The sequence below is a fragment of the Spermophilus citellus genome (genome assembly GCF_964194105.1).
Source record: "Spermophilus citellus genome assembly, chromosome: 17".
NCBI classification, from domain to species: Eukaryota; Metazoa; Chordata; class Mammalia; order Rodentia; family Sciuridae; genus Spermophilus; species Spermophilus citellus.
In genome coordinates this window covers 70334774-70358337 of record NC_138199.1, presented here as the reverse complement: position 1 = coordinate 70358337, position 23564 = coordinate 70334774, and the positions used below count along the sequence as shown (strand labels likewise).

At 50.8% G+C, this 23564-nt stretch overlaps 1 long non-coding RNA gene across 1 annotated transcript in view; it reads left to right on the top strand.

Annotated features, from left to right (window-relative positions):
- The window catches only part of LOC308636791, a 141447-nt gene that overhangs the window by 95001 nt on the left and 22882 nt on the right, over nt 1-23564 (top strand). The window lies entirely within an intron of this gene.

Sequence of the window (23564 nt, the reverse complement as noted above, 5' to 3'; positions counted from 1 at the left end):
TGGCATCCAGTGAGCAGGGCTGGCCAGGGAAGCTGCTTGACCTGGCCCTGCAGCACTCAGGACAGCGCCCCCCCCCAACCAAGGCCACACATGCCCATAGGGCTGAGGCTGAGAAACGGTTGCAGAGAAATATTATTTTAAAGTGAACCAGTATCACGTCTTTGTGCATTCAAAGTAAACGAGAAAATCATGAGTAAAATGAAATCAAAACAAGGTTGGAGAAGTGCACGTACTGTTTGTCTCCCCCGTTTCTGAACTTGAAGTTCTCTCTCTTTTTCCAGTGAAGGGAAACTATCATGTTGTCAGATGTTATAGACACAGCTGAGCCCAAGGGAGCCTTGCTCCTTCACTGGAACAAATAGGATTGAAAGGGAACATAAAGGGGAGTCGCTTTCTCCCTGTGCAATTTGCTGCTGTTCTGTGCTGGGTCTGCCTGCCATTCCGGGTACCCAGTGAGGTTCCCCATCCCAAACTCTGGGAAGTACCATCCTAGGGCCACCGGCTCAAGTAGAAGCCACTGGGAGTCTCTGCCTGCAAGAGAATCTGCTCCCTGCCCCTGTGAATCCCCAGAGCTAATCATTAGACACAGATGAGAACCCATTCTCTCTCTTTTACACAGGTAGTTATAATAATAATAGCCCCCTGTGGGCACAGGCTTTCTCATCTTCAAAGCAGTTCATAAACATGAGCTAAGCTTCCTGCTCTGGTGAGATCAGAAGTCCTGTGTTTTACTGGATGGAGCCACCAAGGCAGGAGGACCCAGTGAGTCACCAGCAGCCCGGCTGGAGTCAGGCAAGGCTGGGGCTGGGATTCAGGTCTATGGTTGCTGGACTCCTGGAGGTGCCCTTCACAGGCCACTCCTTTCTCTGGGCGCGCCCTGTCTTGGTATCTATGCCAAACCTCGAATTCAGATGGGTCTAGAGAAAGGGGGTGACACTCCTTTGCCCCCTCTTTCTGTAGACCGCTCTTCCCGGGGGCTGCTAACTGTCCTTCTTCTCATTTTTGACTCTTGGTTTCTCGGATGGCAGGTGACGCCCCCAAGCTGGGGAGCGACTTTCCAAAGATGTTTTCCTTGTGGACAGTCTCCCAGGACGGCAGCTGGGGTGGAGCTGCAGCCACGTGGCCTTTCGCAGACATGTTTGAAGATGTCTGTGGTTGGCAGGGCCAGAGCCATAAGGACCCAGGGCGTCTGGCCACGAGCTGTGACCGCTGCAGCAGGGACCACCCCGGCGCACGCAGCCTCCAGGTGCCTGTGGGCGTCGGGCATTTCCTTTGCGCTCATCCCAGTCACTTCTGAACTTGGCCAGGAGGAGCCACAGTGAGGAGCCCGAGAGGACGGGTGCGGTGTGCCTGGGAGGCTGAAGCTGCCGGCCAACGACAGCCCTGTCACGCAGTTTCCCAAAGGTTAAAAAAATAATAATAGAAAAATAAAATCTTCAGGGTCCAGGTGACATTTAAATATGCTGGTGGACCACTGTGTCTCTGGGCCTCTTGGCCCCAGGGGAGATGATCCCGTCACAGGTATGTGGGGTCCTGTGGCCCTTCACGTACCTCTGCTGCAGGGAAATGTAAATCAAGGCAGGAAGCATGCCTCACCTCGGAGCTCGAGGGATGGAAAGGGTGTTTCTATTTTTGTTGATGTTGGAAAAGCCACCAGGGGAGGAGTGGAGGAGACCCCCGTGGGCCCGGCAGAAGGCACGGGGCGCGTGGACTTTCTTTGAATCTTGTTTGTGGTACTGCGGGCAGCCTCAGCACACTGCCCAGCACTCTCTGAGGCCTGTACCTTTTGTCTCAGCCAGTGACAAAAATACCACAGACAGAGTGGCTTCAACAACAAACTTTTCTCTCTCTCAGCTCCGGAGGCCGGGAGGTCCAAGATCAGAGAGCCAGGGTGGTCGCGCTCTTCCTTGATTTACGGACTTGGTTTCTGGCTCACAGGCTGGGGTGGGGGTCGAGGGTGGAGGAGCTGATGGGGTGCTAATCCCAGCATGGGGCCCCAAGTCTCTCCGACTCCAAATACTGTCACAGGGGGATTAGCATCTCAGCCTATGAATTTGGGGGTCAATAGCCCCTTTCTGCAGGATCCTGCCCAATCATGGCACATCGCAGAGGGTTTTGAAGCAATGGGGATGGGTGGAAAAGGGGACAGAGCTGTTGGCCCTGAGTGAGGCCCGTGAGCATCAGCGGAGCCTGGACCCGGTCCCTCCTGCATCTGCAGATGGTCTTGTCATCACTGCTTACAGTTTGTGCAGAGAGACCATGTGGGGGTGATCCTCACCCATACCCCACCCCCCCGGAGCTGGCACGACGTTGGCAACCTGGGCTTCAGTTGTCCCTGGCCTGCTCCTTGGCCACAGCAGCAGGCAGCTCATTTTGTCCCATGAAGGTCAAATCCGGTTGTGGAAGAGTCGCAGCAGCCCGCCCGCCTGCCATCTCGGCCTTCTTTACCAAGGGATCTAGTTCCCCAGAAAACAGAAGGGCGGCCCCAGCGCGGCACCGCGTCCTCCTCGAGTTTCAGTCATTCCTCAGGCTTCCTCGTTACCATGGTTTCTAACAAAATGCAGGTGAATGATGTGCAGATAGACTGGGGTGAAGACAAGAGAAGGGGCCCCGCAGGAATAAAAACACCCCTATCAAGGCTCAGGACCCCGCTGGGCGCCTCCTCCCTGCCCTTCTCCTTTATGGACTGGCTCTTCCTGCCTCTGCCCTCGACAAGGCTGTGCCAGTTTCCCCTGACTCCACTTAACCCCTTCCCTCCCCAAACCCTGGGCACGGACCCCATCTCTCAGGAGCAGGTCCTCTCTGCTCTGTTCCTGCAGTCTTCTCACCTTGACCTCTCTCTGGCCACATGTTTTGCCTCCCGGGGATCAAACCCAGGACCTTGCTCATGCAAGCCGAGCCTTTACCATGGAGTGACCTACCCAGCTCCTTAGTCAACTCTTGACATTGAACTTGCCCACCCCACTTCTCAGGTGCTTACTGCATCGTTCCTGCCCAAGTCTTGGGCTGTGATTGTCTCCCTGCTCCCCGACCCCTGAGCTCAGAGAATTGTCCCTGAGTTGAGAGAAGGGGCCCGAGTCCTTCCTCACCAGCTTCTCCCTGGTCCTCTCCCTCCAGGGAGATCCATGACCAAGTCCTTTCTTAGCTTAAGGGTGTTCTTGGTCATTGCCACTTAGTGTCTTCCTTCTCATACTGAGAGGGAGGGGTTTGTGTGACTCTGCTTTGGTTTCAACAGCGTCTCTGTTGCTTACTCTGGGGATGCCAACCTCAGCTGCTGCAGCTCAGGGCTTTGGTCCTCTCTGCCCTGAGATCTAGTTGCCCTTTCTCCATGCGTCTTGCTCCTGGTCATTCAGTGTTCACTGTCTCCAGAGGCTCCCTCCGATCCTCGCCTTCTGCCGTCTCTGCAGGGCTGAGCTTAGGCTCTGGTCTAACTCTAATGATTCCAAACCACGCTTCTTGAAAACCATTCCCAAACTTGAGATTTCTTGGGATGCCAGCTCTGCAGGGCCCCCTTTTTGCCTACCTCCTGGGGTTCACGATGCGACCTGCCTGTCCAGCTTCCTTTTACCTTCTTGCCTCAGGCTGCCTCTGTTGTGTTTCCACACCTCTCATTAGGGTAAAAGAGTGTTTCTGGGTATCATGATTCAATTTTGTTTTTTCTTCTTTACCTTTTTTCAATTGCTCAGCTGGCTGCTGGGTTCCCATGCCTACCTGTGACGTGGGCTTTGTAAAGACCAGCGCTATGTCTCTGTACTTCCTGGAAGTTCATTACCCTCTACCATCTGCAGTCAATGTGTCAGGAATTCTCGCTCTCTGGGATGTTGAAGATTCATTTGCTGTTATATTTTTTCATGAACTCCTATTGACTGCATAATGATTTAGTATTTTATTTGGTAAATATTTGGAACATATGACATGTTTGTGGAAGGCCTTACACACTGGGTCTCCTGACAATACTCGGTGTGTCCCTGGACTCGTGGGACTCTGATGTTAATTTTGTGGCTTCCCAGGAATTTGTGGCTGACATTTGGTGACCACCCACCTAGATTTCTGCAGTGGTTTCCAATTGCCCGTCCCTCCTGTCCATCCTCCATCCTGGTAGACTCTGTGCCTTTTTGCGTAAGTCACGTCCTGAGGGAGGGCTTCCTTGCTCCTAACTAGCTTCGTTCTGAAGGCGATGCCGTCTGGTGCTCTGCAGGTGGGCAGTCTCTGTAGCCTTAGCAACTGTTCCCTTTAGGCACAGGTGGTCCTCTCTGGACGGTCCTTGATTTGCCCTCAGCAGGCTCTTTGGTTCTGCTTCCCGCTCATCTTGTTACCTCTATCTGGGGAGCCAGGCCTTTCAACCCCAAGAACCACCTGCCTCCAAGAGCCGCAATCAACCCTTCTGACTCTTCAGCCCCGGGCTCACTGCTCCACCTCTGGGTGGCTCATCCCACGGATCTGTACTTAAAGTGTGCCCCTGCACTGTCTTGCTTTTCTGCATCGACGTGTGTGTACACACTCATTTTAATTTTGTTTCAGACATTATTAAAAAAACAAACAGTGCCCTTATACCCCTTTATTTATGTTCATCTGCTCTTAGCATTTTATCCTATTGGCTTTATTCTGCTCTCTCTCTAGTGTGCGCTCTCTTCCTAAACCATTTGAGGTCACAAAATTTACCCACATCGATGCCTTTACCTCCAAATGTATCAATGCATATTTCCTAGGAACAGGGCTATCCTCTCATAGAACCACAATTTGTATGATACTTTCCTCCCCCTGTTTCAGTTTGGTCTGTTGATCCAATACCGTCCCCGATGGCACCATTTCTTTCTAGAATCAGAATCTGGTCTAGAGTGCAGGTTGGCCTATGAGCAATTGGCATATCTCTTTAGTCTCCTTTAGTCTTCGTTTTTTAATGACATGGACATTTTTGAAGAATATAGTCCTCTCTCCTTTTTTAATTTTTTTCTTTTTTCAAAAGGGAAACTCCCCACTTTGCATTTGAAGTTTCCTTGTGATTGGATCTAGGTCGTGTATTCTTGGTTGGATTACTGTGTAGGTGATGTGGTATCTTTCTCAGCACATTGTATCTGGAGGTGACCAGTGTCCGTCTGTCTCTGGTCCATAATGTTGATTTTGATCACCCGGGTAGGTGTCTGCTTTCTCCTCTGTGCAATGAGTGTATTCTTTTCTCCCTTGCAACTTCCAAGCAATCTGTGACTCTAAGGTCATGCAAAGACCCTCATCAACATTTTCTCTTCCAGTTTGTACCTGGTGATGATTCTTGCATGATTCAGTCTCCAGCACGTGGCTGCAGGTGATGTTCCAACTACAGTGCTTTCTTATCCTTTACAACTTGGTTCTTGACATTTTACAATTAGATGGAAACTTCCCTGATTCCTTTTTTTGTGTGTGTTCATTATTGGTATGGAATCACGATTTCTGAATTACACAATGGTTTTATGTCACTATTTTGCTTAATTCTTTTGATGATCAAATTGTTTCTAGTTTGGCCAGTGGAGACCCATTCAAACTGGTTCCTGTACCCTTACACAAACACACACGTATTCTATTGCAAGTTCCTCAAAAAGAGTGTAAACCTCTTGAGGACACATGAATATGGTGACCCACACACGTTGGTAACTGAAATGTGGGATGAAGAGGGAAGGATTTGTCTTTTGCATACTTTTTTGGGTCCCTTCCTGCCGCTCCTGATTGCCATTTATAACGAATAGATCCAAGGCACATCCACTGAAATCATTTTATGTTGAAGAACTTTGAAATCTCACCCCACTAAGTGTCTACTGTTGCCCCGAGAAGTCTGTCAGTCATTGATGTTACCTTCTCTGTGAGGGTTGTTTGGCTAGGTCATGTTGGAGATCAATGTCCATCTTTGACATTCACATGAGGAATATCAAATGAGAATCATGAAGTAGAGTGATTAAAAAAAAACACAGGAATAATAAATGCAAATGCCCACAGGGATTAGGAAGGCAGCTCACGTGCGTAAGGCTGTTGCGTTGGCATGGTGTGGGCTGCAGTACACTGAAGAGTGCGTGGCCGGCCTAGAGAGGGGGCTGCTTCTCACTTTGGTGACAGAGCTCTGCAGGAATACAAATATGGGCTTGCAGGTCTTCCCCTTTTCAAAACCACTTAGAAATTTAGATTTTGGTGTAAAATCTTAAAATTTCTCAATCTTTCCATCTCATCAACTAATTACAAAAATATGTAAGCACTCTTCAGGTCTACAAGCTGAGCCAGGTAGCTCCGTGCCTCGCAGTTCCTAAATACATCCAAGTATGGAGTCAGGGTATTAAAGACCTTCTGAGGATAGAATTTGATAATCCTGTGATTTCTTATCCACGGGTGAAAAGCTTTAACATTTCTCCTAACATTTCATTCCCAATCCAGCACAGAACATACAAGGTCCATAGGCGTGAAATCCAAACCATTCTCTTTTTTTTTTGTGTAAGTCCCAAGTACATAGCTAAGGACCTTCCAAAGCAACAGACCTCCGTGGGTTGCAGGATCCAGTTTTTGAGCAAATGTAGTTACATTACTCAGCCACTGGCGATGAATTATGAGCCTGTTCCCACTCATATGCTGAGGCTGGACTTGAACTTGCAATCCTCTTGCCTCAGCCTCCTGAGTCCCTGGGATTACAGGTGTGGGCCACTGCACCAGGCTAGGAACCTCTTCTTTAGGGCTGAACAAGATGCATAGAAAGCCTCCTCCCCACGCACACACACACACTATAAATGCAAAAACCCGGCTTGTACCCCCCGCCTGTGCTGAGAGCCCATTCCTGGGACCATCTTCAGTATGCAAAGTTGGTCAAGACTTCACAAATATTTCCACTGAATTGTTACCAAGAAAACCTTTGCTTTATGAATTTTTGTTTTATTACTTTGCTAAAGCAAATACACTCTGAAGACAGGCGGTGTTCCACGTTAGTTGAAAGCTATGCCTAGGGGTGGCTGGTTCTCCCTCTTTCATTTTTAGTTCTTCTAAAGAAAAATCGTGAGAAATGCCAACTGACAACACATTACATTTTTCAGATGTGAAGGTTATTTTCCGTGCTGCTTCTGACTATGGGGCCGAAAGAAGGACTCCTGATCTGAAAGGCCCTGAAGTGCCACAAGCCTTCGGATCTATAAAATCAAACCTACTGGTTCATGTATGGAACAGACCTATCGGTTTACAGTTGACCTTTGTTTTCTTTTTACTAACGTCTTTCATTCTCCTCTTTCTGTATAAATAGTCCAAGAAAAGTGGAGCCCACCATGGGACGTTTTGCTGTTTTTTTTCCTGCTCTCAGGACTTTCCTCCTATTGGCTCAGATCCTACCCAGGGTGTCGGAGGGTTCCCTGTCAGCAGGGATTCGATTATGCATGGCGCTCTGGATGGGGATCCAAAATTTCTGCCCTCTAATCCTTACCCTAATTTTCTAGGGGGGGGGGTTGCATTTCTTTCCTGTAGCAAACAGCATCCCTACCTTGGGGGAAAACTATCTCCCCCTGTCTCGTTGCAAAGGGCAAACGAGTCTCTCTCAGGCCGGGTTTTTGCAGACTCAGCCTCGCAGGGCACAAACCTTCAACGCAGTTGCCCACGCCCTGTGTTTACTTTTATTTCCAGCCACATCTGGAGGCCAAAATTCATAAATTTATTGCCAAGCCTTACAACAGTTTACTGAGTTTGTACGTTAAGGGAAGGGGGAAAAAAATGAGCTCCCGACTTGTCGAGTATAAAATGGATGGAGAAAGCGGTGGGCAGATCATAAACCCCAGCCATGTTTATTAACATCTGCGGCCTGCCTGCGACGGCAGAGGCGTGAGCAGGCTGTGTTTGTCTTGGAGGTTGAGCCCAGAGAGTTCCATGGTGTGTTCTCCATATACATACAGCCAAGCATCTTTTTAACCCACCAGAGGCCACGGGAGGGAAACAAGGGCCGTTCAGAGGTGGAGGGCCACAGGCCCCGTCGGGGGAGCGCAGGGACGGGCACCCGGCATGTTTACAGTTGGGGCTGTGCAGTAGGTGGGCCAGTTCTTGTGACGTACTTGAGGCTTAAAAAACGGTCATAAATCTGATGTCTGTCAAACAGGGCTGGCATTTTCTTTTCCTTTCACAACCAGGTTTTGTGTGACCAAAAAAAAAAAAAAAAAAAAAAAAATTAAGTATTTTTTTTTTAAAAAAAGAAGAGGTCCTCTAAAAACTCTCATGAAGAGTGTCCATGTCCCCCACAGGTGGCATGGACCCCCAAACTCAAGAGTACGCTGGAGCGTTTCCGTGGAGGCTGTGGTCTCCTCTCTGCTAGAAGGGGTGGGGGGTGGTCCTGTTATTTTTTTCATTTTTACAGGGATATAGGCGGGGAGCAGCCCCACCAAGGGGGGCCGAGACCTGTGTTCAACAACTTGGTTTTACCAGGGACTTGCCCAGTTTGCTTTGGGTCAGACAGGAGCACCCAAAGCTGAAAGCCAATCGCTCCTTAGGTCACTGCCATAAATAAATGCAGGAACCAAGGACCGATTCTGCAGGGCCCCGGGGTGGGGAAGGACGTGCTGATTGTGGCCACCAGCCACAGACCCTCTGACTGGAGAGAAATGTGCTGGGGATGTCCTTTTAGTGGGCGGTTTGGCTCTCTGGGACCTCACGTCTGAGGTGAGTCCACCAAAGAAAAGGGCACTTCTTGCGGTCAGAGCCTGGGGCTTGGACGAAACACTTGGATGCAGGGAGTATGTGCTTGGGGAAGGCGTGGCCCACCAAGGAGGAGAAAAAACCCCTGTCTGGAAGGCGGGAGGCTGCCAGGTCTCTCCACTCAGGGAACAGTGAACGACTGTTGGGAAGCTTGGCCAGCCCCAGTGTCCAGGTGTGCCTGGCCAGTCAGGTGTGCCACCCCACGAAAAGAAGCAGGAGGGTCCTAGTGTCCACCTCTGGCCCTGTTGCCACCCGCCTCTCTCCACCGTGCAAGAGCCTTCCTCATGGTCAGGAAGCGGCCCTTTTAGGATCGCTGAAGGTCCTGGGCCTCGACCCTCTGCCGTGGTGCCGGCTGGGTGCAGGGTTGGGGCCTGCCTTTCCCTCCTCGGTCCACCAGATCTTCACGTTCCATTTCCTACTGTGGACAGTGTCCCAGCCAAGCTGGGAGCCCTCGGATCTGAAGGACTCACTGCTTTTCAGGGCTTTTTTCCTGGCCCCTGGCCACATTTGACTACTTGGTTATTTGGACAAGGTCGTTCAAGGGTGTGAAACCAGTTAGACCAAGAAGGGAGGCAGGGGCTTAACCTAATTGGGTGGGATTTCCCTGTGGGCTGTGGATGGGGGGCACAGCCCTGTCCCCAGCAGGGACCCCTGGAGGAGACCCAGCTGCTGAGGAGCCAGTACTTTTCCGTTGGCGGGTGGGGCAGGGTGGAGGAGGACTTTGAGCCCCAGTGACCTAGCAGCCTAGGGATTTTCCAGGCTTGCTCTGGGGACATTATCCCAACCAGGGACAGGGAATTAGGAAGTCTCATTTTTAGCTTTTAAAACCTTAACCAGGCCCCACACTCATGGTGATAAAATGGAAACCCTCATCATGCCCGTTCCAGAACTCAGCGGGCCGCAGGGAGAAGGGGCGTGTGAGACGTGAGCTCTCTGTGAAGGCCGCAGCTCACGCAGAATGTGCTGCTGCACTGCTCAGTGATGGCTGCCAGAACCAGGGGCTCTGATCTGTGGCTTTTCTTTTGTGATGATCTGTGAAATAAGGGCACCTTCCCCAGGCACATGCTTCCTCCGTCCAGGTGTTTCGTCCAAGCCCCGGGCTTTCCTTGGGACTCCCTGGGCTTCCTTCCTGACCCCGAGGTCCGGGTCTGCAGTTTGTCCCAGCCTTGTGTCCTCTTGGGTCTTGCGTTCTCCCAAGGCGGGCTGTTTTCTTTTAGCTCTTTCAGAATTTCTGCTTCCTGCCGTGTGGCCTTGGAGCTGGGGTTCACCCCCATTGTTCCTGGACAACCAGAAGCCAGCTCCCTGGGCTAACTCATGTCACTGCCTCCTGGTGTCCCACAGGTGTTGGCTTAGCATCCCTTCCTGTCATTGTGACCCTCTTCCACCCTCCGTCATTCTTTGCAGAAGCCTCATGGTTTATGATGGGATGCTGCTGTTTACTTGTGTATGACCCATGTTCCTGCCCAGAACACAAACCACAGGGGAGAGACCTTTGTGTCATCTTTATCACTGGCAAACCCCAGCCCAGCATAGCATCCACCACACCCGAGATGCCTGTTCAGAACTGAGCTGGTACCTCCAGGTGGGGGTCCAGAGAGAGGGCTGTACAGGCCCACCTGTTGTCCAGGAGGTGTACTTTCTGGGTTCCTTTGTTCCTTTGATTTATAGTAACTTGGCTACTCCCAGAGAAGGAGAAAAAGCAGGAATGTCATTTTCTAATCCAGCCTGATTATTGATCTCTTAAATGGACAGGTGATCAGAGCTGGGGATTATGGTGTATTGACTTTAGTGAAAGAAAAAAAATACACAAGCAAGGCTATGTTTTCTGTTTATTGATGGTTGTGCTTTGTGCAGACGTGAATAATTATATGGTATTTTTCTTAATTACATGGAGTTATAATTTTCTGGCTCTGTGGCAGGTGCCTTAAAGTATTAGGTTCTGATGAGGTGTTAGTGTAAGATAAAGCTCTTGTTCCCTCTGCCATCGACGGCGTGAGAGGTGGCTGGGTTACCTGCAGTGCTGCTCATCATATGACCACGTTAAGTTGGCACTGTCTGCAGAAGGGTATAGAGAGCCTACGTATTTGGTCACCTCCTACAGCATCCCTTTAAACAGAGAGTCTGCCTAGGCACTGGGAAATTCAGAGTTGTCTTCAAAGCTTCTGATCCAAAGGCCCAGGGAGTGTGAATGCCCCCCAGGAGGCAGAGGACGGGGTGAGTCCTGTAGACCTGAGGTCTGATAGCTCCAGGGCTGGGAGACCTGAGTGACAGGCCTGGCTTTGCCTCCACCTGGGACCTCCTTATACCCAAGTTGGGCGCCTTTATTGACTAAAGATAACCAGAGAGGAAAAGCCAATGAGCAGATACCTAGCCTGTGCAATTTGTACAGATCTTAGTGAGGCAAATGTAGCCACAGATGGTGTGGAGGGTTTTCTTTGGTCTTTCCGTCTTCATTTGGTACTAGCACCCTCTCTAAAGGAACATGAGTACAGCAAGTGCCTCTTCATTCCCTGCCCCAAGGGATTTAGAAGTATAAAGTACAGTGTTTCCTGGAACGATCACCAAACTAGAGAAACTGATTTTAAGATAACGTATTATGTTGGTTTTCTAAGGCTGATGGGACAAAAAGCATCACAAACTGAATGGCTTAAACCACAGAAATGTATTCTCTCACGGTTCTGGGGGCTGGAACTTCCATCTCATGCTCGCAGCAGAGTGGGCTCCTCCTGAGAGCTGCACTGTGTCCAGCAGTTTTCCGGCCATCTTGGATGTTCCTTGCTGTGCCAATTATGCCCTGGTTTCCACCTTTCCTTCACACAGCTTCTCCCTGTTTGTATGAGGGTGGCGGCTGTACTGCGTCCTGAGCCCATGGCACCTCAGCTCTCACCCTCAGTAATGACATCTGGAGTGACTGTCTCTCCAAGTGCCATCATATTATTTGTTAGGATTTCAACATATAATTTTTTTTGGGGGGGGGAGTCATTTCACAATTCATAAAGGTTAGTCACTTATCACCTTTATGACAGAAGAGAGGATAGAACTCGCATTCTGAGTTTTTCAATTAGCAATGTGTCCTCGAGTCTCAAGCTCCATGTGAGGTATTCAATAATGTGTCCAGTAGGAGGTTGGGCAGAGTCCACCTTCCCCGAACTTCCTGAGTGCTTTTGTGATTTTTGTCGCACTGACATGTGGACACTTAGTGTCACTATCATAAATGGAGTTCAGCATCACTTGACATAGGGGGTCTGATGAAATCATAAGGATTTAGATTTTGTGGTTTTCTCAAGACCCTAAGATTGAGAAAACCACGCACACACATGTGCGCACGCGTCCTCTCTGTCTCCCCTCCCGCCTTTGGACCAGATGGAAGAGGTGGTAAGGATTTAATAGCATAAGCTAGACATGTTCTTCCTGCTATTGGGACTGAAAGAGACCCAGGAAGAGAAAACATTGTGTGGCCGTGTCATTTAATGCCATGTCCGATTGTGACCAGTAGTTATCACGTGTACCTTTAGGTGACACATCACCTCTGTTTTGGGAAACACCAATCCAGATGGTTGAAAACTCACAGACTCTGTGAGGTTACAGTCCTATGTAGAGAGGGCTGGCTGTGTGAGAGGGTCAGGCCCATTGCTAAGTAGTGGCCAGGTGGACCCTAGACCAGCAGTGAGGGGAACTTTGACTGGGGGCGACTACTGGCATCTATTGGGTGGGGGCCACAGATGCTGCTGAACATATTACAGTGCACAGAAGAGCCCCACCCCAAAGAGTGACCCAGCCCCATGTGTCATTAGCACAGAGGAGAAGCCCATCCAGGTCAAGACGTCTTGGCTCCTGTCCCCTGGTCTCCTCTGCTCGATCTGCTTTCAAAGGGTTTAGTGTAATCCCTGTGGCTGGCTCTGAAGAAGGATGGGGAGGGGTTAGGGTCCAGAACTTCTGAGGCTGCTACACGGTGTGGTGTTACAGCTACAGCCTCTGTTTTCTCAACAGCTTCGACCACGCAGTGCTAAATTTTGCCTAGTTTTCATTGGAAGTAACCTGGAACCCTGTGGTGACCTATTGGACTCCTCCACGTCTCCCTCTGCACAGGACAGTAGAGCAATCTCCACCTCCGTACGAAATGGACGATGTCTAGAGAGTGGCCTCTCTTATGGGGAAACTCAGAAATGTTTGACCTTCAATACCAAAAGCTGAATTGGTCTTAAAGCATGCCTTCAAGCTGCATCTATCCCAGTAGGGACAGCAAAATAGGCCCACAGGCTCTTACAATCCAAAGCCAGCTATGGAAAGCGCAGGCAGATGGTGTGGAAGGAGATAACACGCACCATGTGGTACCGGAAGCCCTCGGTGCTAAGCTTGTACGGATGCTGATGTTAATTTGAGATTCTCCTCTCTTCTGAAGCATCAAGGCAGTCAACATACCCGATCCCCCCCCGGCCGTGAGCTCAGCCCTTCTCTTGGGTTGGTAAATCTCTGCTCGCTCAGGTGTTGGTTCACTGCACGCTTCTAAGCCTATGATGTGTCTGCGTTGTGTGGAGCTGGGGATCCTGCAGTCAGGCCTCAGCCCTTGGGGACTGACGTGTGCTGATTTGGGGCTTCCTGTCTCACATGGTCATGTGCAAATCCACGCTCCGTAGGAGCCCGCTGAGCCGGGTGTTCTGGGTTTCTGAGGCTTTTAACAAGGAGGTGGGACCCCCTCACTCTGCCCTCCGGGTCCTCCCGTCTTCCTCTTGGCTTAGCACGTCTGTGGACAGGCTGGTGGGTGTGCAGCCCAGTCCTCAGGGGCCCCCGTCTGAGTCAGAAGACTGGCATGTGATGAGGAGACTCCCATCGTTGTCTTCGACTCTCGGTTGAAGAAAATCGAAGTCCCGACCCAGCCCCGAAGCCAGCGCTGTCACCTGTTGAGGACCCAGGCTGCGGGGTTCTCACAGAAGCCCATTGCCATGTACTCTGGGTGGCCTTGGGATCAGAAAAGAGCCAAGTTAAATACCCTTCGGATCAGGCTCCTGGTCACAGCACAGGATTTGAAAATCAGCGTGCCTGTAGAAGGAATCCTGTTCTCAGGCTGTTGGATTTCATTTTAATATTTTAAAATATCTGCCTCTCCTGGCCTGCTTAAATGACTTCTCTTCCATTAGGATTTTCTCATAATCCCAAAGAAACCCACAACCACTGCACACACGTGGCCCCACAAGTAAAAGAACCCCCCCGGAGCTCTCCCCTGGCCTTTCTTCGGAAAGGAGGCAGATCTCCAGCCTCCCGCATCCCGCCGACTTGGTTCTCATGTGTCTCCAGACACCCCAGGGAGGCAGGAAGGATGAGGAGCAACGGTCCAGATTTGGCCGATGAGAAGATAGCACGGCACAAATGCAGGTGCGAGGCCATGCTGTCCCCCAGGTCCCGTGGGGATCTTTTGCTCTGGGCACAGCCCAGCACCTCCCTGCGACCTCATTTGGACACAGCTCTGCCAAGCTCTCCTCTTTCTGTCCCTGGCAACTAATGGATTACCTGTACCTACCTGCCTGCTGGTATCCCGTGCCCTATAGCTCGAAAGCGCCAGAGCTCTGCCTATTCCCAGGTATGCCCGGCATCCTCCTTTCCACCCAACCGAGGGAGCCCTTTGGGAAATGGCACTGCAGCCATTCCCCTCAATAGCCCAGATGCCCCTGTCCTGCCAACCCAGGGAGGCAGGAGCCACCTTCGCCCCGAGGCTCACCAAGCATAGGGAGCCAGTTGTAGATATTCGATATAGGTCATATATAACACACACACATACATGATCCATTAGAATACACATCATAAAATACGAGCAACGTTCATTTTCGATGTCACCTATTAGACTAAGCTCGTGAACCAGGGATCTGCCTTCTCATCTCTGCTTTTCTGGTGCCTGGTCTAATACCGGGCACACAGTAGGTGCTCAGTCAACACAGAAATGCCTACGCCGTGTGCACACGGTTCCAGGTATGGGCTCTGCACATCTGCCTTGTCTTTTGTTGTTGTAAGGTTGCTTAATTACATGGTTTAGTTACAAGAAAAGCCCTTCTTCCCTGAAGAGTGTGTGGTGGCTGCTGTCCGTGGCCATGGGGCTTCTTGGTTGCAATGTGGTCCTGATGATGTGCTGGGTGTGGAGGGTGAGTCTCCACGCAAACCTCAGGCCTCCCCAGGCTGGCCGTCCATCACCCGCCTGTCCTGGACATCAGCAGGGGAGGGCCCTGGGAGAGGGAGCTGGCAGTGCTTTCGGAGCCCGTTGGTCTTTCCACTGAAGGCTCATGACACGGCTGGCTCATGGATGTCAAAGGGAAAGCAGACAATGTTCATGCTTAGAATGAGCGCAAGCTGTTCCACCGTGGAGCCCAGGTCCCCAGCATTTATGTTCTTGATGCTGCTTAAAGTGCTTTGCAAATATTAATTGATTGGACCTTCGAAACAGCCTCATGGGTTGGCTGTTACTATAAGCAGTTGTGATAGATGAGAAAACTGTGACACAGAGAATTTGAGGCATTTGTCAAAGGCTTATAAATGGCGGAGGTGGGTTGAAATGTGTGTAGTCCAGCATCGTTCTGGATTTTGCGGCTTTACAGAACTGTTTGTGAGCCGCCGTGGAGGGTTTTACCCACTCTGACCCCTGGCTGCCACATGGCTGGATTAGGAGGCACATCGGTCACTGGTTCCGGAAGTCACCCTTGTCTGGTGGGGATGATCTGCACCTGAAGTAGGGATTGGGAGGTCATGCAGGAGGGTCCAGGGGACCTAGGGGGGCTGGGCTTGGCCTTGCGGCCACTTCCCTCTGTCCCAGTCTAGAAACCAGCCCGGCAAGGTGAGAGCTGCCTTCGCTGTACAGCTATTAAGTAAGGATTTGTCAATCAATAAATCAAGGCACCTGAAAAATGAACCGGGGAACCACACTGGCTTTTTCCCCCTTTTCTTGATTAAAACAAACAACATTGTGAAATGTCAACCTGTCAGTCGTTTGGAAAGTTTGCCGCATGGAAAGGCGATTACCCAAATGACTTTTTAAAAGTATGAGAATTTGCCTGGCTGAACGTTTTTTAATTAATGCTGTGAGTTAACGTTAATAACTACTCACAGCGCAGGGAGCCGGCCTGGGGTGGGTTTAGGAAACATTTGGTATCTCTGGCACAGGCAGATGTTGACCTGGCTGGCAACAGGACCTTGGGCAGCTTTTGCAAACCTAAGGGACCACAGGGTCCTATGGAGCATGAGGATCAGAGGGGACAGGCTATTTGCAGGGAGGGTGTGGAGCATCTTAAGAGCTTCTTCTTAGCATAAGCGTCGCCGCTGCCCTGGTGGTCTCTGGGGCTTAAGGTCTCCCAGTTTTCCGCACCTCATCTGGTGAATGAGCCTCTCTCGGGATGCTTTGGGATAAAGAACTGCTGCTTGGGGTCACACCATCTAAACTTACCTCCCCAATTTTCTGTGATCTCATTTTTCCTTAAAATATCATTGGAAAAGTGTATTTGAGTCGAGCATTTTATTTTCCATTTAAACATGGTAAAACCCAGACACGGGGCTCAGGCTTGGCACGAGGGTGGTGGACCTGGGCCTGGGACACCTTCTGTGGTTCGGCCGTCAGCTGGCTGGGAGTGGCAAGCAACCACAGTGACATCACAGGTGGGGTCAGGGGATGCCCAGCCTCTGTTTGGACGCTGTCTTCCGTGGGCATCCCTGGGGGCAAAGATGCGGTTTGATGGGCTTGTAAACTTCCAGGTTTTTCTGTTGTTTTTTTAAAGCCCGGTGAGTTGGGCTATGCTTTCAAGTTCAAGTTAGAGTCTACTCAAGGAAGACTAAGGAGAGAGTGAAAAGTCGGACCCCTGCTTGCAGCTCCAGGTGGGGGCAGGCGAGGGACCATGTCAGGGATGCAAAGTCAGAGAGCCCCTGTGAGCAGCAAGTCCAGCTCTTCAGCTGAGTGACCTTGAGAAAACTTGGCTATCATGGAGCACGGCTGTGCACCACGAAGGGCCGTACTGAGAGACTGTCAGTCAACTGCTCTGCTCTATCCCGTGGTTTGTGCTCTGAGCCGGGCTCCAGAAATTCAAACACAGGAGGTCCCTTGCTCACTCTAGAGCCATTTCTGGTCTCCTTGGAAAGGACAGGTGACCTATCCCTGCATCGTCCTAGGTTCAGTGCCAACCAGGGGGCACATGCACTAAATGCTGTGGCCCAAGCGAGGTCTGGGAAGTCAGGTGGCCTCTTGAGGGACAGGGCATGGCCTGGGCTTAGCCCAGAAGCGTCAGAGAGAGGCAGAGAAGAGAAGGTATTGCAGGTTTGGGGAGCAACGAGCTGAGGTCTGGGGAGGAAAGATTGGATACCTGCAGGGCAGTCCTATAAACATGGCTGGAGAGAGGAGAGGGCTCAGAGTGAGGATGGCCTCTGATTACAGGCAGAAGGCAGTAGGGAGCCACCGAGGACTGTTGAGCAGAGCTTGGCAGAGCTGACTGTTCTTTTAGCTGAGAATGACATGAAATGGCTAGAACAGGCAGGTCTCAAGTCAGCTTGACCTCTAGTCAGAGGACCTTGGAGCAGATGCTAACCCAACTACTTACTAGCCTGGTGAACAAATTTTAATTCTCTCCATGCCTCAATTACCTTATCTTTCATATGTGGATACTAATACTCCTTCATTTGTTCAACCACAAAAGGGGTGAACTCTAACTCACCTCCTGAGTGCTGGATCCTACAGTGGAGAAAAGAGACAAGCTGTTTGCACTCAAGGTCCTAACCATCTCAGGGGTGGAGACACAAACAAAAATGCAATAAACAAATATAATTTCAGGTGAGGTGAAGAACACAGCAGGTTGTTCTGCTTGGGTGGCCTGGGTGACTGGGTTGTCCGGGTGGTCCTCACTGAAGAAGTATCGAGTGGAGACTTTGCACATTACCCAGGGTGTTTCAGGCCAAGGAAAACAGTTAGTGCAAAGGCCCCAAGGCACCCGAGAGCTGGGAGTTTCCAGTAGGGGAACAGAGTAATGGACCAGGTGAGAAGGGATATAAGATGAGGAAGGGTTGTCGGGGAATTAAGGAACATGGTAAGCACTCGGTAAATGACATTATTATTATAGGAACATCCTGGTCCTGAGGTTAACAACGATCTGAGCTGTTATTGTGGTCACGGGACTATAAGAAGATGGACCATGGGCAGCATTAGCAAAAGTGACTGGACGTGGGAGAAAGTCTATAAGGGGGTGATGTGGGGGCAGCTGACACACTGCAGCTTAGGAACAAGGTCCAGAGCAGGAATGTGAGCATCTTCCAGGGAGAGGGGACTGGAGAGGCCTCATCCCACCTCTGGTCCCGCTTTGTGCTGGACTAACAAGGGAGGCCAAGAGGGAGGTGAAGGGGGATCTTCCGCACCTGGGGCGTCTGAAGGAGGTCTCCTCATCACTGACCCCCACATGCCCTTGGAGGTGGGCTCTGCTGGCAGAAGGGTCCTGCAGATAGATCCTGGTTCTCAGGTCAGTCTCCTCTTTCAGTGTCCATGGGGACAGCAGGCCCCTTTCTCTCCCAGGCCCTCCAGGCCATGTCAGGGGTGGGGGTCTTGCCCTCTGCTTCTGGGCTAGGCTGCCTAACAGGTGTGGTCAAGGGTGTGGGGCCATAGAGACACCGGAGCCCTGTCTGTAATGGCAAAGGTGTCTGGAAAGTTCTACCCTGTGGCTTGCTGCCTGTCAGCTGGTGAGGACTCTCAGTCACGTTCACAGTCCAAGCCAATTTCCACTTACCTCTCTGTGGAAGCTGCCCCCTTCTGTCCCTGCAATTTTAACTGCCTCTGAGATGACCCTGGAGCACTTGCCATCTCCCTCAGGGTCATGCCTGGTTCCATGGGTAGCTTTGCCAGATGGCACCTCGAGCCCCCAACTCTGAGTCCAATTCACTCTCTGTCCCTGGCTTCTGATGTGGCAAAGTCTTACAACTTACATTTTTACTGTTTTTTTTTTTTCAGATTACATTATTATTTTTATTTCTAGTTCAAACTAATAAATGCCCATTAATTATTATTTTTTTTTAAATACCGTGGCTTATCTTCACAAAACAATGCACGTTCACTTTAGACGTGCAGAAATAAGGAAACTAGTCACGTGTAAGCTTAGTACCCAGAGAGGACTACCATTAGCTTTTTGTTTTCTTTATTGTTTTAATAACTTAATAAATTCTGTAATATTTTTTCTCTTTGCATTTATTTTTATTTGTGAAATTGTATAATTTTTTATGGTAATAGAAACAGATAGCATTTACTGATTTACTTCCTATGGGCCCAGGAATTCTGCAAAGCTATTGAATGCACCTTTTAATTTGGCATTGACATGGAAATAGTCACGGTCCTCTTTTACATCCTGAAATAGAAACCCCAGCTTTGATGGCAGAGTTCTTAGAAGGGGCAAGAAGTGGTCACTGCTGCCCTCCACATTTTTCAATTGAGAAAAAGGACACCTGGAACACCTAGGTGGGTGCCTGTATTTGAAGCCATCTCAGTGTGTTGAGGATTTTTTTCCCAGTGCCTACAGTACTTTTCCTGGCTCTCTGGTGTTCTCAGGTCTGTCTTCCAGGCTTTCTGCTCATGCTGACAGCAGATCTCTCTTCAGAATGAAGCTCGGATTGCTGGATTCCTGCTCAGGGTATTTTTCTGTGCTGCGTCCTCCTCCAGCTAAGACTCCACCGTCTGGGAGGACAGGAGTGGTGTCTATCTGCTTCCAGAAAGTGCACACTTGTCTCAACCATTTTGGAACTGAAGCCTGAGATTTGACTAGAACTCCACAAAGATTGCAATCCGGCTGACAATATGTGTGTGGGTTCCTCTTCACACGCCCAAGCGGGTCGCCCAGAATCCTTATGCGGGAGGAACAAGGAGCATTTTCACCACTCTAAGATAGAGGCAGTTATTTAAAACTATTTGCTTTTCCAATAAGACATTTGTCCTAGGAAAAACTATTTGCACGTGGGGACACACACATACACACACCCACACACACACCCACACACACAATACCCATACATGTGTTAGGTTGCCCACATACAGTAAACCCTGCTCTGAAGTGGGGAAGCTTGGTTCTCATGCCGTGTTTGAGAGCAAAATGCTGCAGCCACCCTCCTACCCCCATCCTCCCACCCCTACTCCACCCAACACACATGCACTGGCCTGGAATAGCACACTGGTTCCTTCAGCCAGGTGGCTCTGATAGAGAGGCACATTTGGATAATTTGATGGGTCCATCCTGCAGTATCCCGCAGTGTAGAGAAAGTTCTCTGGGCCTCTGCACACATCATAATCCGATTTCCCTGAGAGAAAATGAGTCTTTTGAGTTCTAGGCAAGTGGTCATTTCAGAGTTGATTTAGGAGTATGGGTGGGAGATTAAGAACCCCCAGAAAAGTATCCCTAACCCCTGAAAAAAGGGGGGTGGGTTGGCAGCTGCTCTGTGTGTGTGTTAGATGAAGGATAACTCTGCCTGTTGTCAGCTGCCTGGGCACTGTGGGAACCATTCTTCAGAGATCTGCCCGTTTATCAAGCTAGGAAGCTGGGTGCTACCTCCCCATAATGACCCTCTCCTTTAGAAAGACTGGCTCCTGGGAGGGGGTGGGGGCCAACAGGAAGAGGGCTGTGTTAGAGGAAGGTGGGGATGTTCTCTGAGCAAGCCCTCACAGTTGGGCCAGAGGAATTAGGGAGCAGATTGCCCTCTGGGAACTCAGTTTGTTGGCCTCGTGTCAAGTCAGTATCGGCTAACGACTCCCTGATTTGGGACGACCTAGCTTTCCTTCTTGTGAGCAAACACCTTCCCCGCTTCTGCCTGCCTGCCCTCTCTCTCTCTCTCCCTCTCTCTCTCTCTCTCTCTCTGGGTGCTTCCTTTGATTTTCCCTGGAGTGGGGTGACATGTGCAAATGCCTAGCAGACAGCCCCCGGAACGCCTAGCACTGGTGGGGTGGGAGAAGGCCTTTCTACTCTCCATGGGAAAATAAAAGAGATGAACGAACCCTAATCCTGACCTGGGGGCGAATCCCAATAAAGATCCAGGTTAATTTTTCCTGCCGATCCAACCCTCGAACTCATTGTGAGAATTAGACAGTTGGGTGGCACTAATTTGCCAGATCAGATTGTATAATTATCTTTTATAGGCCTGGGTGTGATGCAGGCCCGGTGTTTATGCTGCAGGGGGCTGAGAGCCTGTGTTGGGACCTCGGAGTCTGCTCCTCCTGCCAGCCGGGGCTTCCCACGAGCAGACGGGGGTGGAGGCCTCTGAGGCACAGCCTGGCCAGAAACGGGGCCAGGGCGCCGGGGCCTCAGGTGAACCTGCCCGAGATGGCAGGAGAACCTTGGACACAGCCCAGAGTGAAAGGGAGGAACCCAAGGGAGGCCGTTGGGGGAGGGTCCCCCAACTGGAGTGGGGGTCTTCTGGAAAGTTCTGTGGTGGCAACAGAGGGGTCATTCAACAAGGGGCCTCAGTAAAGTCTGGCAAGTGTGGAGGTTGTAAAAAAGCTGGTACATTCAGGTCCAAGTTACGACGCTCATGGCCTTTGGCATTTCTGTCCTCACAGGTCCCTTCTTCCCTTATTTGATGACCGCGATGATACCAGGATAAAAAGCAGCCAGGCTGGATTCCTCACGATCTAGGCGTTAGACGTCCACTCAGTTGTTCTGCTTTTCAAAGAAATGAGACCATTTTCGGGAGTCCTGGAAAGTATCTCTAGCCAGTGGGTATGTTGGCCTTGGGGAGCTTCTAGAATGCTCCTTGAAAATAGAGACAAATCTTCTGGGAGCTTTGTGGCCTATTTTGTCATGAGAAAGGTAGTCACTCCCCTCTGATTGGGACCCATTTCTAAGGTCCAAGAATTTCCCCATTCTGGCCAAAGAGAGGGCTCTAAAAAAGGTCTCTGGGTGTCGAAGCCATCCCTCCACGCCCTGCTCTTGCACACGGGGTCTCTGATCCAGTGTGGCTTACTGAAATAGTGGTGCTTTTTGGAGAAGGCGTTTTGTGGGACTGACCATTCTCCGGGCTGGTGTCTTCTTGTGTCCTCACTTGGGGGGCTATTGTTTCTGGGTTCCTCCATCAAGGTGGGCCCTTCTATCTTAGCTAGAGGTGACTTTGAGATGGTGGTTGGGCCAGGAACCGCTAGATGGTGCACAGGCATGGGGTGTCCTGAAGAAGGGCCTGGTGGGGTGTGAGGTGCAGGAGGAGGGAGGGGCTGGCTTCCTGCAGGGGCCTGGCTGTGGGCGGGCGCGGCATGCTGCTGTCGGCCTGCTTAGGAAGGCAGGCTGTCCACTCTCTGTCCTGCTGTCACGGGCAGGGTGACATGCTGGGGAGGTGGGTGTGCAGCCACGGCTGAGGCCAGCCAGGATGTCAGGGTAGAGAGCTGGGATCCGTGGGCAGCCAGGCTCCCCGGGAGGCCAGGGTCTCCATGCCAACGCTAAAGGCCAAGGGGAAGGAGACAGGTTCTCAGGACTGACCGAAACAAACATTCTGTTCAATGCAGAGATCCGTAGAGGAGCGTTTTGGGGCCAGGGCTTGGAGTGCCTGGAGTCAGAGTACAGAAAGGGTGGGGGCTGCTGTCTCTTGGGATGTGAGCAATGTCCTGCCCCATCTGGCATTCCACAGGTCCCCTGGGCACATCTCCAGGCCTCCTGGAGGAGGAGGACTGTGTCCACCCCAAAGGGGAAGGCTCTGGCTCGAGAGAGATGTGGGGTTGGCTGCCCTGAGTTCCCCAGGGGCAATGAAGATGCAACAGGGGGCAACCCTAGGCCCTGGCTACCCACCGTGTGTTCTCAGCCCCACCACCCCCTGAATCCACAATTCAGCAACATCCTGTTCCACTGGGCTGCTGGCAAATGCTAGAAAGCTCCACAGGGAGCAAGCTAATTCCACCATGCTCTCCGACCCCAACTCTGGCATCTGCAATGGAGTCCAATCCTGCTTTATGCAAAGTTACCCCCCTACCTGCCCAACCCACCCTCAGCTTATCAGGTGGAAAGCATGCTCTAACCTCCCCAGGGGAAATCCAAATTTCAACAGCCGGCCTGTGGATCCCAGCGTTGCACAGTCCACCAGGACTAAAGTGGTCCAGTGGTCAAGAGCCTCTTGCACTCAAGGCCAGTCTTGGAATGAGTTCATGGACTTGGTAGCCGGAGGCAGGCCCAGCAAACCTGTCGCAGGCAGGCCCTCCCCCTCCCCCATCTGGACCCATGGTGAGCAAGGGCTGATGGGTTGGCCGTAGAGAACCGCCCAGCCCTGTCCTCAGGAACTCTGAGCGCTGAGTGATGGTGTGTGATGTGTATTCGGCAGAGAACCCAAGCACCACCCAAACAATCCTTTCTCTTGTGCGCGAAGGTGACGAGTTTTCTGTTTCAAATCTGATCGTCTTCTTTTCCCCTTTCTCTTTCTTCTCAGTGTTTTTATTTGCCAACCCAAGGGTCTAGAGTAATTCCTTTGAGCTTAATGATGTGGACGCTTAGAATAAGGCTATTATCTTTAAACACCTTTTGAAATACTACTCTCTTGGTATCTGAGTTAGATTGAACAGGGGCCGGATTTAAAGATGAAGACTCTATTTTAGCAGCAGCAACAGATGCGGTCCTGCTGATACTGGAGAGGGTTTGTCCAGGAATTCTGTGATTGCTGTAAGAGCCTCTCTAGAAGCCCACAAAGGACTGCTTAATCAATAATAGTATCACTGATATTTATGGAATGCCCTATTTATGAACCATAGGGGCCAGATGTGGAGCTAGATGCTCCTACGGTGTTAGACCATTTAATGAATTCAAGCATACAGTATGATCGGCACGAGCAAAAACAGTGTCATAGGAGTCTTTGCATAAAAGGCCCAATAAAGATAGAACCCAGTGCTTCTCCCTAGCTGTTTTGTAGTCAAGGTCCATTGT